The sequence below is a fragment of the Myotis myotis genome, unplaced genomic scaffold (genome assembly GCF_014108235.1).
Source record: "Myotis myotis isolate mMyoMyo1 unplaced genomic scaffold, mMyoMyo1.p scaffold_m19_p_9, whole genome shotgun sequence".
In the NCBI taxonomy this organism is placed as follows: Eukaryota; Metazoa; Chordata; class Mammalia; order Chiroptera; family Vespertilionidae; genus Myotis; species Myotis myotis.
In genome coordinates, this window is record NW_023416401.1 from 85432712 (window position 1) to 85445869 (window position 13158).

A 13158-nucleotide genomic window follows, 5' to 3' on the forward strand; every position below is an offset into this window, starting at 1 on the left:
CCTTGAGAGGAGGTAGTTGAGTCTCCCAAACCCACCCAGGACACGTGGCTGAGCGCAGATCTGACCCAGAGTCCGTCCGGTCCCCGGAGTGGGCTCTTCCAGCTGCTCTTGACCTGCTGCCTGGCTACCTAATCACTACTTCACACACCGCAAGCGATTCCAGCGGAGCCCCACCTCCAACACCTGGATGCTGGCCCACCCGTTCCGGTGGCTTTCAGAATACAAGCCGGGCCTGATTTCTGTCTGAAAGCAGCCAGTGCTCCTCCAAGGGTCCCATGGGCCTCTCGCCCGCCGTGTGAGTTTTTATGCCCTGAGAATTGACACATCAAGTAAGCAGAAATTACCGAGGCGGGAAAGGGTCGTAGATCTCACCTCCCGTTCTCTCGGGGAATCTGGTAGATAACAGGAGCTGGGGATTTGACATGCTCTTTAATTGCACCAGGTAATACAGCTGAGCAGCACTAACACATACAGGACACTTGGTGTCTCGCAGTTTTTCTATTTGTAAAATCCACAGTGTGCGTAATCTCAATAGGTCATCACTCCATCTACAAAGGGGGCATTATGAATATAACACTGAATCCTCAAGACCGGGTCGGCACATGGCAGCTGAGGGACACAGCCCGCCTGCAGGCTGTTTGGTCCAGCCAGTGAGCTCAGCATGGGTTTTACATTCAGAAGTGGTTGGAAAAATCAAAAGAATCATGGATTGCGACTCATCATAATGATATGAAATTCAAATGTTGGTTTTATTGGAAGATAGCCATGGGGGCAACTCACCTCTTGAGTCTGCCCACACTCCCTGATCTGAGAGTGTACTTTTGTTTTAATTAATCTCTGTGCTTTACTAGGAAAAAAAAAAGGAAGACAGCCACACTCATCTTCTTAATTTTTTTTTTTTTTTTTTTTTTTTTTTTTTTTTTTTTTTTTTTATCATCGATGTACAGCTTTCTGGAAAGCTTATCAATCCCTGCTCAAGATCACTCTGGGTAATATACACTCATTTTGCAAATAAGTGGATTGAGGCGGCTGAGAAATTGTATGTTACCCATAGTAAGACTGACCAGGATTTGAACCCACTGTGTACAAAAGTAACGACAATAACAGCTCTAACAACCATACTAATCAAATAGTAACAACATATTTGGTGAGTGCTGTCCACGTGTTGAGAAACTTTCTAAGAGGGTTGCTTGTGGTAAACTAATTCACTCCTTTACAGCCAATCAGCATAACCATTTTACAGATGGGAAAACTGAGGCTCCTAGGTTAAAGGTTGTGACCCAGGCAACATGCACAAATACACACACACCAAACTCTGTCTCCCTAAATGCAGCTTTTTACACAACCTTTAAAGCTCCTAGTATTCAAGTTAAATTCAGTCCAAGTTGGGGTTTGAGGTTATGAAAACTGTTTGAGGCCACCTATTGGCCAATGTCATTATCAGCAGAAATGAATATTCAGCCTACACAAGGTGAGGTCAAAACGTCTGGGGAGGGCAAAGAAAATGCTTCCCAATTAAACCTTCACAATTAAAACATCAGTTAAAAGTTTAGCAATTAAAAGTTGGCAACGGAATGGAAGTCTTTTAATGCCCAAAAGCTAGTACAAAGAATAGAACGGTGACGATAATCACAACAGACGTGCAGGATGGGCCTACCATGTGCCAGCCAGTGCTGGGCACTCTGGGTAGAGAGCAGTGTAGAATGTAGGCAGGGATGTGGGCTCTGGGGATGAACCCTGAGTTTGGAATCCCTGCCAGGCTTCATTCTGAGTACGTGACCCTGGGCAAGTTACTGAGCCTTGCTGGGCCTCAGTTTCCTAGTCTGTATAATGGGGATAACCACAGCCCCCATTTTAAGAGGTTGTTGTGAGAATTAAATTAATCTATGCAAGGTGCCCTGGGAAGAGCCTGGCACACGATGATGCCCATGCAAGTGTTGCCATGGTTAGGATTATTGCCATCACTATTATTGGTACTAGAGGCCCGGTGCATGAAATTCGTGCATGGGTAGGGTCCCTAGGCCTGGCTGGCGATCAGGGCCAATCTGTGGGGTGACCAGCAGTGTGATCGGGGCCTCTGCTCGCACCTGTCTTGGCCTGGTGCCACCCAGTTGCTGGCCTCCCCCCCACCGTTGGTCGTTGTCTGTGGGGCGACTGGCAGGGCGATTGGGGCCCCCGCTAGCACCCACTTAGGCCTGGTGCCGCCTACTCACCTGCTTCACCATCCAGGCATGGTCCTGCACTTGTTGGGGCCCATCGGGGCCAGCATCGCCTCTACTGTTGCCCACTGCCAGCGCCACATCGCTGACACCTGCCATGTTCCACACCACCCCCTGGTGGTCAGTGCAAGTCTAACTCCCAGTTGGTCAAACTCCCACCCGTGGGGACAATTTGCATATTAGCCTTTTATTATATAGGATTTTCTGTCAGTGCCCCCCCAAAAGCTCCCTGATGGTAAGACTCAACTGAGGAACCCGCCAGCACTTCAGATTCTCACCAAAAAGCCAGGTTGGGGCCCTGGAGCTGTAGTTTTAGCAAATACACAGGTACAGTGATGGTGACATCTGTCCCAGGGACAAGGGTGTTCTGGGAGGCAGGACTTTGCTGTTACAACTAGGATGGGCTGAACACCTTATTAGCCGCTCCAGGACTCTGTGAAGTAAGGACTCTTTTTATCCCCATTTAACGGATGGCAAAACTGAGGCGCAGGGCAGTTCAGGCAATGATTCCTGTGACGTTTTCTCAAGTCTCCAACAAAAGAGACAAATAAATCAGATAGAGGTTTTCATCCAGGAAAATGTCTTCATTTGAAAGAGCTAGCTTCTCTTTGGAGAAGGGCAACGTTTGAAGGTGGTGTCACATTCCCCTTTCTTTCAGGAGCTGATGGTGTTAGTTGTTTTGCTTTGGTGACCGTGGCTGACATTAAATACGAGCTGCCCTATGGCAGAGCGTTTTGTTTTTGAAATTGGACTCGTTTTTGAGGGCCTCGCATTTTGAGAATGTGGGGTAAATCTTTCTCTGGGTGGAGGTCATTCAGATGAGGAAGTCCCTTTATTTCTCCACTTCCCGGCTGTGTCCTTGAGGCCAGTCCTCAAACTGGACCACACTTAAGAATCACCAGTGACATTCCAATCCCGTGCTCAGGCCCCAGCCAGACCGATCCCATCAGCCTCTTCAGGGCTGGGGCCCGGCATCCCTGTAGTTTCAAGATCTCGAGGTGGTTTCCATGACAGCCAACACTGAGAGCCACTGTTTTGGGTATTTTGAGGTGAACGCGTGTCCCTGGCTGGGAAACTCTTGGGTGCAGCCTTCCCTGACTCAAAGAGCCAGGCTGGGGATTTCCAGACGCAGGCAGGGACCTGGGGACCAATCACCACCAGCCGGGGCACCTGAGCATGTCCCCAACATTCCGGGCACACCTTGTTGGCCGGTTGTGTCAGCCTGCAGAGACACACCTGGTCTGCAGCGTTCTTGCCCTGAAAGGTGTGCAGGCCATGCTTTCTCCTGGGCAGCCTGCCTTCCCACTTGGCTGTGAGAAGAGAGGAGGGTATGGGTGCCCCCTGGGAGGACGGCGGAGGGGCTGCCTGATTGGGGACCACTCACCCTCCTCCTCCGGGAGAAAGCTAAGGCCTGAGCCAGCCTCCGTCAGTCTCACCATGATGAGGCTTGCAGCAAGGCATGCGCTCCCGGATGCATTTGCCTTGTGGAAGGGGCCAGTATTCACCATGATGACAACATTAAACACCTTGCGTGCTTGCTGTTGTGTGTGTCCTCACTCCCCAGGCCCGAGCAACCACCCTCTGGGTTAGATGCTATTACTTACTCAAGTTTCTGTTGAGAAACTGAGGCACGGAGAGGTCGTGGCACCAGCCCAACAGGCCTTGTACATCACAGTGTTTCAGGGAAGGTTAAATGAGGCGGGCACCCAAGTGGTCCTGGGACAGACGTATAGATATACGGCAGATCTCTCTCTCTATGATCTTATTAAAATGTTCTCCTTAGAAATGTGCTGCCCTCCGTTCTGGCTCTCAGTAACTCACAGGCAGTGTTTCTCGAACTGGGGGTAGTTTTGCCCCCGCCCCCCCCCCACACACACACACACGTAGACATTTCTGCAGACAGGTTTGAGCGTCAGGACTCAGAGTGAGCGGCCACAGTGCACAGGATGCCGGCGGCAGAGGACGATCTGCCCAATATCGCCAGTGTCGCGGTGGAGGGACCTGCTCCGGGACTGGACCTAGTGATTTTCTCCTTGTGGTGGCCCAGTGCCTCCTGGGACCTGCTTTTCTGAGATCTGGTTAGGGAGCCGTCCCTGGAGATGAAACAGCAAACCCTCCACTGGGGTCAGGCCCTCCGCCTGGGGTCAGGTCCTGCTGGCACCAGCTGCGGACAGATGCCTCCTCTCCTGTCTGTGAGGTGAGGGCCGGAGAGAGGAAATCGCAGACCCAACCTCATCGGGCTCCTGTGAGGTGACAGTGGCCTTTACACCCACGATTGACATTCACTGGGTTTACATGCAGGTTAACAGTGAACCCACCTCCTGGGAACCCATCAAACAGCAAACCCGGTCCCAGAGGCCGGAGAAAGAGCAATCAGTCTGCAGCCGTGGCAGCGAAATGACTGTCACAGGGAGGGGCAGGTCCTTGGAAGGTGGATGGTGACAGAATTAGTCACTGAGCAAACAGAAATGCCTTGAACGATGGCAAACTGTGAGCCCTCCACACCCCCCAGTGGAGGGCGGTGCCAACATGGCCAGCCTGGCACACACAGCAGAACAAGCCCTGTGCCCCCATCTCCAAAGGCAAGGTCAAGGTGAGTGAAGAGAGCAGACTTGCTCCCCCACGCCCTGTGGTCCTGCATTTCCCCCGAGTTCCCCAGCACCACACCGCCAGTGCAGTGGTACCACCTGTGTCCTCCACAAGGGGGCGCATGAGGACTGACCACCCTGCATCCTGCTATGGGACCGCCTGGGTCCGGGGAAGGGGTGCCTTCAATAAAACAGAACTGCGTGTTTTTGGTATACTTGCTAACTGATGTCTTAGTCAATTATCCTATATAATAAAAGCCTAATATGCTAAGTGTCCAGCTGTCTGGTCAGCCATTCAACCAATCAAAGCATAATATGCTAATGATATGCTAAGGCTGCTCAACTGCTCGCTATGATGTGCATTGACCACCAGGGGGAAGACACTCTGACTGGTAGGTTAGCTTGCTGCTGGAATTCAGCCAATCGGGACTGAGTGAGATGGGCCAGACACACCCTATAGCCCTCCTGTGGTCCCTCCCAGGCTGACCAATCTCCCCGGCCCTGATAATGCACCAGTGGGGTCCCTTGGCCTGGCCTATGCCCTCTTGCAATCTGGGCTGAGGGACACCCCCCCCCACCCCCCCACCCCCCGCAAGTGCATGAATTTCATGCACTGGGCCTCTAGTGTTTATATAAATGGTTGATGCTCCCAGTGTCTTAGAGCTCACTACCTATTCTCAGCATTGCCCAAACATCGTTGAGCTAAGAGCAGCAGGTAACACTGACCGAAGAATTATTGATGATGAGCCAGGCAGGGCCAGGATCAGGGAGAGGCCCAGGTGCAAATGCAAACAGGCGCCCTCTCAGGGTTGGGCAGGCTCGGCCAGGGAGTGTCTCCCTGCTTTGCCCCAGGGGCCTGGTTGGCCTCACCCTAGTCCCGGCCCTGGGGCAGGCATTTTCTTTCCATCAGCTGCATTTTCCTTGCAGCAGCGGTCACTCCCCATTACACAGATAAAGACTCCCAGACCGTGATGCAGTGCCCTCACCCCCTGAAGGTGAACTGCATGAGGGCAGGCACCTCGCTTGTCCTGCTTGCTCCTGGTGAGCCCCCAATCCAGATTTGGTGATTAAGTGGAGAAGTGGTCCCCAGGCCGGAAGCTGTGAAGAGGCAGTTAGGGTCGGACCTGTTTCCACGTGACTCAGGCACTCGAATCCTTAACCACTTCCCGCCCAGCTCTGGGCAGAGGCCAGAGGCGCTGCTGACACTGACAGCCAACAGCTTCACACTGGAGAGGACAGGTGAGCCTGTGTGGACTGGGCCCCCGAGCCTCCCCAGGCCTACCCACGCCGCCCCGTGCACCTCCTGCCATCAGACACCAGCCTTCGTGGGCTCTTCCGGGCCAGCACTCCCCAAGTGCCTGCCTTCTCCCTGAAAAGCCCTCCCTCCCAGGGCTCCGAGCGCTCGGGGAAAGCATCTCCCAGGACTTGGGGTGCTGGCTCGGTGGCCCACTCTCCTTAAACCTTAGTGTGCCCCTCTCCCCTCTTATTTACGGAGGGAGCAGGACTGCACACCCCAGGCCTGAAGCGGTGCCATCACAGCTTGGATGGGGTGGGGGGAGTGAGCCACTAGTGCGAAATGTAAGGAGGATCCAGAAAACTTAGTCCTCAAGATGAACAACGTATTTTCACACAACCTTTAATGAACCAGAATGAGTGCTGTGACTCTCCCATCTGTACCTAACATGTTATTCTGCTCACCATAGATCTCTTGGCATTGGTTTAAAATTTTTTAAATATTGCCTTAAAGTATCATTTATTCTGGTGACTGAGTTTCTGGTATTGCTTAAGTCTGCTCCTGCGGGGAGTGCCTCACCCACGTCACTCAAGTCCTGGTCTTGACGTGACCTCCTTTCTGTGAGACCCAGAGGTGCCCTCCCCCTGCCCAGCCTCAGCTTTCTAAATGTAAGTGGAGAAGACAACAGGACAGCAGCAACAAAAATCACAGCTCACATACGTCACGCGCACATGTGTTCGCGCCCTGGTCCTTCCGCCCTCACGGCCTTGGCTTTGATCTCGGCACTATTATTACCCCATTTTACAGATCAGGAGCCTAAAGCTCCAGGGCCCCCCGCCCTTCAATCATCATGACTCTCCAGGCAGAGAACGAGGCTGCAGACAATGCAAGTTCCTGGAGTCGTGCAGCTGGGATTACAACCGCAAGTGTTAAATAAGACAAATTGCGCAAAAAGCCAGGCTCACAAATGACACTCAAGGTTTCTTCTCCCTTCTCCTCCCCGTCTCAGACAATGCTCCCAGGGGCCCCCAAAGTCAGCTTTACCGTGGGCATCCTTGTCCTGACAGAGGTCCCCAAATCGCATACCTCACTCCCCCACTGCTGGTTACCCCACCCCCACCCCAAATTTCACACTGAAAATGACCCTCAGCGGTTCTCTGCAAATAGGAGCTATTTCTGTTGCTTTGCACCTGGCACTGCCCACATAAGCGTTGGATCCTCTGCAGACCTTTCCGGTAAGGCTGTCTTCGGATCCATCTCACAGAAGTTGAAACAGAGGCTCACAGACCCCCAAGGCCACACAATGAGTCAAGGGCAGGGCTGGGGCCAAACAACCCTCGCTGACCCCTGCTTCTGCAGGTCCCTGCCCGCCACAAACTGCAAACCCTCACGCCACGCTCGAAGGACCTAGGAGAGCTCACCTGTTGAGTCCCTGGAGGGAGTGTCTTCAGTCCCCGGTGTCACTTGGAGCTGCTCTGGTGCAGGGCGCCTTGTCTCAGTACCAGCTGCCAACTGAGCCGGCTCCTTGCCCTTTGCTTCCTCATCCGGAGCCTGCTGGCTGAATACACAGGCAGGGCAAACACGGTCTGGGTGGGGCCACCTGTGCCCCGACTGCCCTGTGGCAGCAGCGTCTCTTCAATAAAAGCCAACCAATTGATTTCTCTCGCTCTAGTGCCTCCCTGGCACTCCAAGCATCCCGTCCAGGGCCCCTCACCCACTGCGGCTGCTCAGGTTGACCTGGGTAGCTGATTCCTTCCCCAGTTACCATGAGTCATGGGCAGAGCAGGGAAAACACGTTCTGTGGGGTTTTGCAGTTCTGTCTACCTTTCACCTTCATTTATTCCGGAATACCACCTCCACCACCACTAACCAAACCATTAGATTGGGAGGAAATAACATCTTACTCACTGAACTGCCCTGCTCATGTAAACATCACTCCCCAAGGGCTCTGGGCACCTGAAAGCAGATAACCCTCATTGCTCTGGGGTCAGAGCGTGACATTGGAAGGTCAGGACAGGCTGTTTAATTTATTTCATTCCAGGAGGGGTATTTATTAAAATGTCCCACAAGGACCATGCAATACAGTCTGAGAGCATACATTAAAAATAGCTAAAGGAGATAGAAAAACAAAAATGGGTACAGCAATGGGACGAGGGTCATCAAAAATGTGCATGTTGATTTACAGACTTGGTATGAAGATACTAGAGGCATGGTGCATGAAATTGGTAAACGGGAGGTGGGGGTGGGGTGGGGGGCGTCCCTCAGCCCAGCCTGCACCTTCTCCAATCTGGTAACCCTCGGGGGATGTCCAACTGCTGGTTTAGTGGGATCTGGCCTAAACCGGCAGTTGGACATCCCTCTCGCAATCTGGGACCACTGGCTCCTAACCACTCGCCTGCCTGCCTGCCTGATCTCCCCTAACCCCTCTGCCTGCCTGCCTGGTTGCCCCTAACCACTCTGCCTGCCGGCCTGATCGCACCTACCTTGCCCGCCTGCTGGCCTGATTGCCCCTACCTTGCCGCCCTGCTGGCCTGGTTGCCCCTAACCACTCTGCCTGCCAGCCTGATCGCACCTACCTTGCCCCCCTGCTGGCCTGATTGCCCCTACCTTGCCCCCCTGCTGGCCTGAACGCCCCTACCTTGGCCCCTGCTGGCCTGATCACCCCTACCTTGCTCGCCTGCCAGCCTGATTGCCCCTAACCGCCTCTGCCTAGGCCCCCAACCTAAGCCGCAGTCTGGCCTCCCTCTGCCGGAGGCAATATGGCTGATCAGGAGAAGGCGCCTCCCCCATTACCCTACTACTGCTGCCACTGGCAGCAACCATGGCTGCCTGAGCCTTGGGCCAGCCCTGGGCAGCAGCAGCCACCATCCGCGGCTTGCCTGAGCCTCAGGCAGCCGCTGTGGCTTTGTCCGGAAGGATGTCGGGATAGCTGTCTGGAAGACGTCCGCCCTAATTAGCATATTACCCTTTTATTAGTATGGATTGAGCTTCCTAACAGCCAGGGCAAAAAGGGAAACATAGTAAATTATACTCTTCAGTGTTCTTGAAAAAACATGTAGGAGAAATGCAGACTAGTAATTACTGTGGCTTCATTCATTAATATGCTCCTCCAAGCCTCCATCATGAATACCTGTTGGGTACCAGGCTATAAATAGACTCCGGTTTAGAGAGGTGAGGAGAGAGGCCCTGCCCCCACCCTCCTGGGCTCCTTGTGACTGAACACAGAGTCCTACAAATAAACAGAACCACAGAGTGTGATCCCCACCATGAAGCAAAAGGCAAGGCTGCTGAGAGAGAGAGGAACAGGGCGAGCCAGAGAAGACCCCTTTCAGAATGCAACAGGGAAGGGACAAAAATGGTATTTAAATAAACACTGAATTCACAAAGGGATGCCCCATAACGAGGGCTGTGAACCTGACTCCAGCTCCGTGCTGTACCTTTAAGCCTGGAATGTCATCGACCCCTTTATTAAGCAGCCTCCGTGCACACAACTGTGCCTAGGAGCAGAGGCAGAGCGGCTGCAGGTGCAGCGGCGTGGGCTCTGGCCTGGCTCAGCCCGTCTTAGACCGACAGCTGCTCTGCCCCCTCAGCCCCCGTCGCTGCCCTTGGTCTTGAGCGCCTTTGTGCTTATTTTTGTATCCCCAACCCCCAGCACCCTGCAAACCATGACAGGCTGTCTTCCCACCACAGAGCCGGTGCTGGGACGACCATTCCTGACTGGACCTGCTCACTCTGAATTATTTGGGACAACAATCGCCGCGTGAATGGCATGTGGCTCTTCGCGAAGCCTTTTGCATCCCTCCCTCTCAGTTGTGTCCACACTGTGACTGGGATCTTTGCACCCATTTTACAGAAGAAGAATATGGGGCTTAGGGATCGGAGTGACTGGGCCGGGAGGGAGGGAGGGCACGGAGCAGCGTGTCTATTGCAGACTCTCACCAAGTGTTAACCTAGCGGTAGTGGCAGAGGCAGGGCCGGTGACAGAATTTGCAGGACCAGATGCAAACAAATAAAAAAGCAAAGTCCCTTATAGGAGAGGAAGACGCATGGCTGAAGGCACTAGATGTGCAAACAGCTTTTCCTTCCTCCACGACATCTCTCTCTCTCTCTCTCTCTCTCTCTCTCTCTCTCTCTCCTTGTCGTACCTTTCATTTGCTATACAAAGTCATTCTTAAAAAGGAAAAATTAAAATTTCAAGTTATTAGCATGAATTTTTTAAACCCTCACCCAAGGATGTGTTTTCATTGATTTTAGAGAGAAAGAGGAAGGGGGGGGAGGAAAAGAGAGAGAGAGAGAGAGAGAGAGAGACCCGTTGCCTCCTGTACACACCCCAACTGAGGATCCAACCCATAACCTAGGTATGTGCCTTGACCAGGAATCAAACCCGCAACCGTTTGGCACACAGATGACGCTCCAACCAGCCGAGCCCCTGGCCAGGGATCGGCATGAACATTACCATTCCCGTGTGCTGTGCTCTGCCGCCTTCAAAAGCCCTAACTCACGGGCAGACGCCCCGCACTCCCACGGCTCCTAGCTCCTTCTTACCAACACACAGCGAGTGCCACATGAGCCAACCCAGTGGCTGTCATGTCCCCTCTAGACACTCACACTTCCTCCCGACACCCTCTGCCTTGAGCTCATGATGAGGGCTGAAGGGAGGGAAGCCAGGGGTCACGTCTTTCCCTTCTGTGCCATGTCCCCAGCAGAGGGGCTGTCACAGGGAGGGAACCGAGTCGGCAGGGATCTGATACTGTTCTTCGGTTGCTCATGTTTCTTAGAAAGACCTTCTTTCTGTATCTGAGACACTTTCTGATTTGGACGGAAGGTGTGGCTTCTCAGGGCTGTCAGGGCCCCTACAACCCAGTTGCACATGTGACACGAAGACCTTATACTCCCTGTGGGGCTTGCTGAGAGGGTGGCCACCGGGCCCTCTGCCTGTGGGATGCCCAGTGCGAACGAGGCAGCAACAGACAGGGCATGTATATTGTACATCTCTCCCCTGGCCACAGCATGGCTCCCTGTCCATAGATTTGACCCCCTTTACTCAATTCGCATTCTCCCCAGTCCCCTCCCGCCCCGGTAACCCCCTATTAATCTTTTAAAATATATATATGTTTTTATTGATTTCAGGGAAAGGGAGAGAGAGAGAGAAACATCAATGATGAGAGAGACTCATTGATCAGCTGCTTCCCTCATGTCCCCACACTGGTGTTGAGCCCACAGCCCGGGCATGTGCCCTGACTGGGAATCAAACTATGACCTCCTGGTTTATGGGTTGATGCTCAACCACTGAGCACCCCTAGCTGGGCACCCCCATTAATCTTTTATTTTTTTATTTTTTTTTAATTGATTTTTTTAGAGAGAGGAAGGGAGAGAGATAGAGAGCTAGAAACATCGATGAGAGAGAAACATCGATCAGCCGCCTCCTGCACATCTCCTACTGGGGATGTGCCCGCAACCCAGGTACATGCCCTTGACCGGAATCGAACCTGGGACCTTTCAGTCCGCAAGCCAACGCTCTATCCACTGAGCCAAACCAGTTTTGGCCCATTAATCTTTTAAATGTCTCCATAGGTTTGCCATTTCCAGAAGGTCCAATAGTTGGGGTCCTACAGCCTGTTCAGATTGGCTTCTTACACTTAGTCATATGCAATCAAGGTTCCTCCACGCCTTCTCATGGCTTCAAGGCTCGTGTATGTTTGCAATTATGAGCAAAGCTGCTGTAAGCATCCGTGTGCAGGTGTTTCTGTGGACGTATGTTTTCAAGTCCTTTGGGCAACCACCAAGGAGTGTGGCTGCTGGTCATATGTCAGAGCGTGTTCAGTTTATAAGAAACCGCCAGGCTCTCCCACAGTGGCCGTACCTTCTGCATGGCCACCAGCAGCGGGCGGACTTCCCGTGCCCCCCACCCCACCCCTCCCTTCAGCTTTGGGGTTGCCAGTGTTCTGCTTTGGGACCTTCTACCAGGTTGCCCACGAGATTTACTCCCACAACACAAGTTCAAAGATAAAACTCTTCAAAACTCTAAAGGTGGTGACCCCGGAGCATTAAACCCGCGCAGAGCCCTGGCTGCGGGCATCAGGGAGTCCCCGGGCCCACACCTCAGGGTGGGGAACCGCCTCCCAGCGCCCACTCAGCGGCTCCCTGGGCACAGGCTTCCCCACCGGACATGCTTTAGGTGGTGCTCACCGTCACGCCTGCTTGGTTGGCCTCACAATCTCCCGGCTCGACGGCCTCCACCCTCTTCAAATATTGACGGACTCGTGGAGCTGTCAGCTCTGTTATCCACGGGCGCCCTGGGATCCGGGCTGGAGCGGGTCGCTGTGCTGAGAAGAGGCCCCGGAACCTCTCGGACCCTGTCCCAGGCCTCCCTCACGGGCTGCCCCGCAGACACACCTCCTCCTGCACGCAGGCCTCCAGGCACTGCTCTTGATCACCGAGCCGGAGGCGCTCGACCCAGACACTTCAGGGTGGTCCTGCGAGTCCACCTGCATCGGCTGCATTTTCCAGATCGCTCTCCTGTCCACGTGCTCCTTATTAGACCTTAAGAAGGATGGGCAAGGAGGAAACGTGGCTCAGAGAGGACAGATATCTCACCCCAAACTGGGCCATGGACCGACGCTTGGGTCAGTCTCTCAAGGCCTAACCCGGGGCCCAGCCCTGTGAGAACCGGGCTCTGGGGTCACGCATCTGAGCAAGAATCTCGCTGCAGCAGCTGGTAGCTGCGTGACGGTGGGCAGGTGGCCTGCCCTTTCTGTGCTTCCGTCTTATCATCTGTACAATGGGATACTGGCAGGGCCGAAGTCATGGAGTTTTCTGGGAATTAAATGAGATAATTCACAGGCACTTAGCACGGTGCCTGGCGCATCGTATGATTAACAAAATGACAGCTACATACCCTCTGACTTCAGGGGCTGCTCTTAATTGACTGTTCAGTATGCATATGTAAAAATAGGATATGCTCCCTCCTGCACACATAAACCAAAAAGCAAACACAAACACAGGTAATTCAAGGGACAGACTCATAGTAACAAAACCCACATGTAACCTAAAAGCTGCCTGCCGCCCTCATTGAATGCTGGTCGCTGACTATGCTCACATAAATCCCTGGATCTCT

At 53.3% G+C, this 13158-nt stretch overlaps 1 protein-coding gene across 9 annotated transcripts in view; it reads right to left on the minus strand.

Annotated features, from left to right (window-relative positions):
* BCAS1 (brain enriched myelin associated protein 1) overlaps positions 1–7590 on the minus strand; it is a 71422-nt gene extending 63832 nt beyond the window's left edge. For all 9 annotated transcript variants that reach the window (XM_036323475.1, XM_036323469.1, XM_036323474.1 and 6 more), the window contains exon 1: positions 7463–7590. The gene's annotated coding sequence lies outside the window, so the exon portion shown is untranslated. The remainder of the gene's footprint in view (positions 1–7462) is intronic.
* Between the last annotated feature and the right edge of the window lie 5568 nt (positions 7591–13158).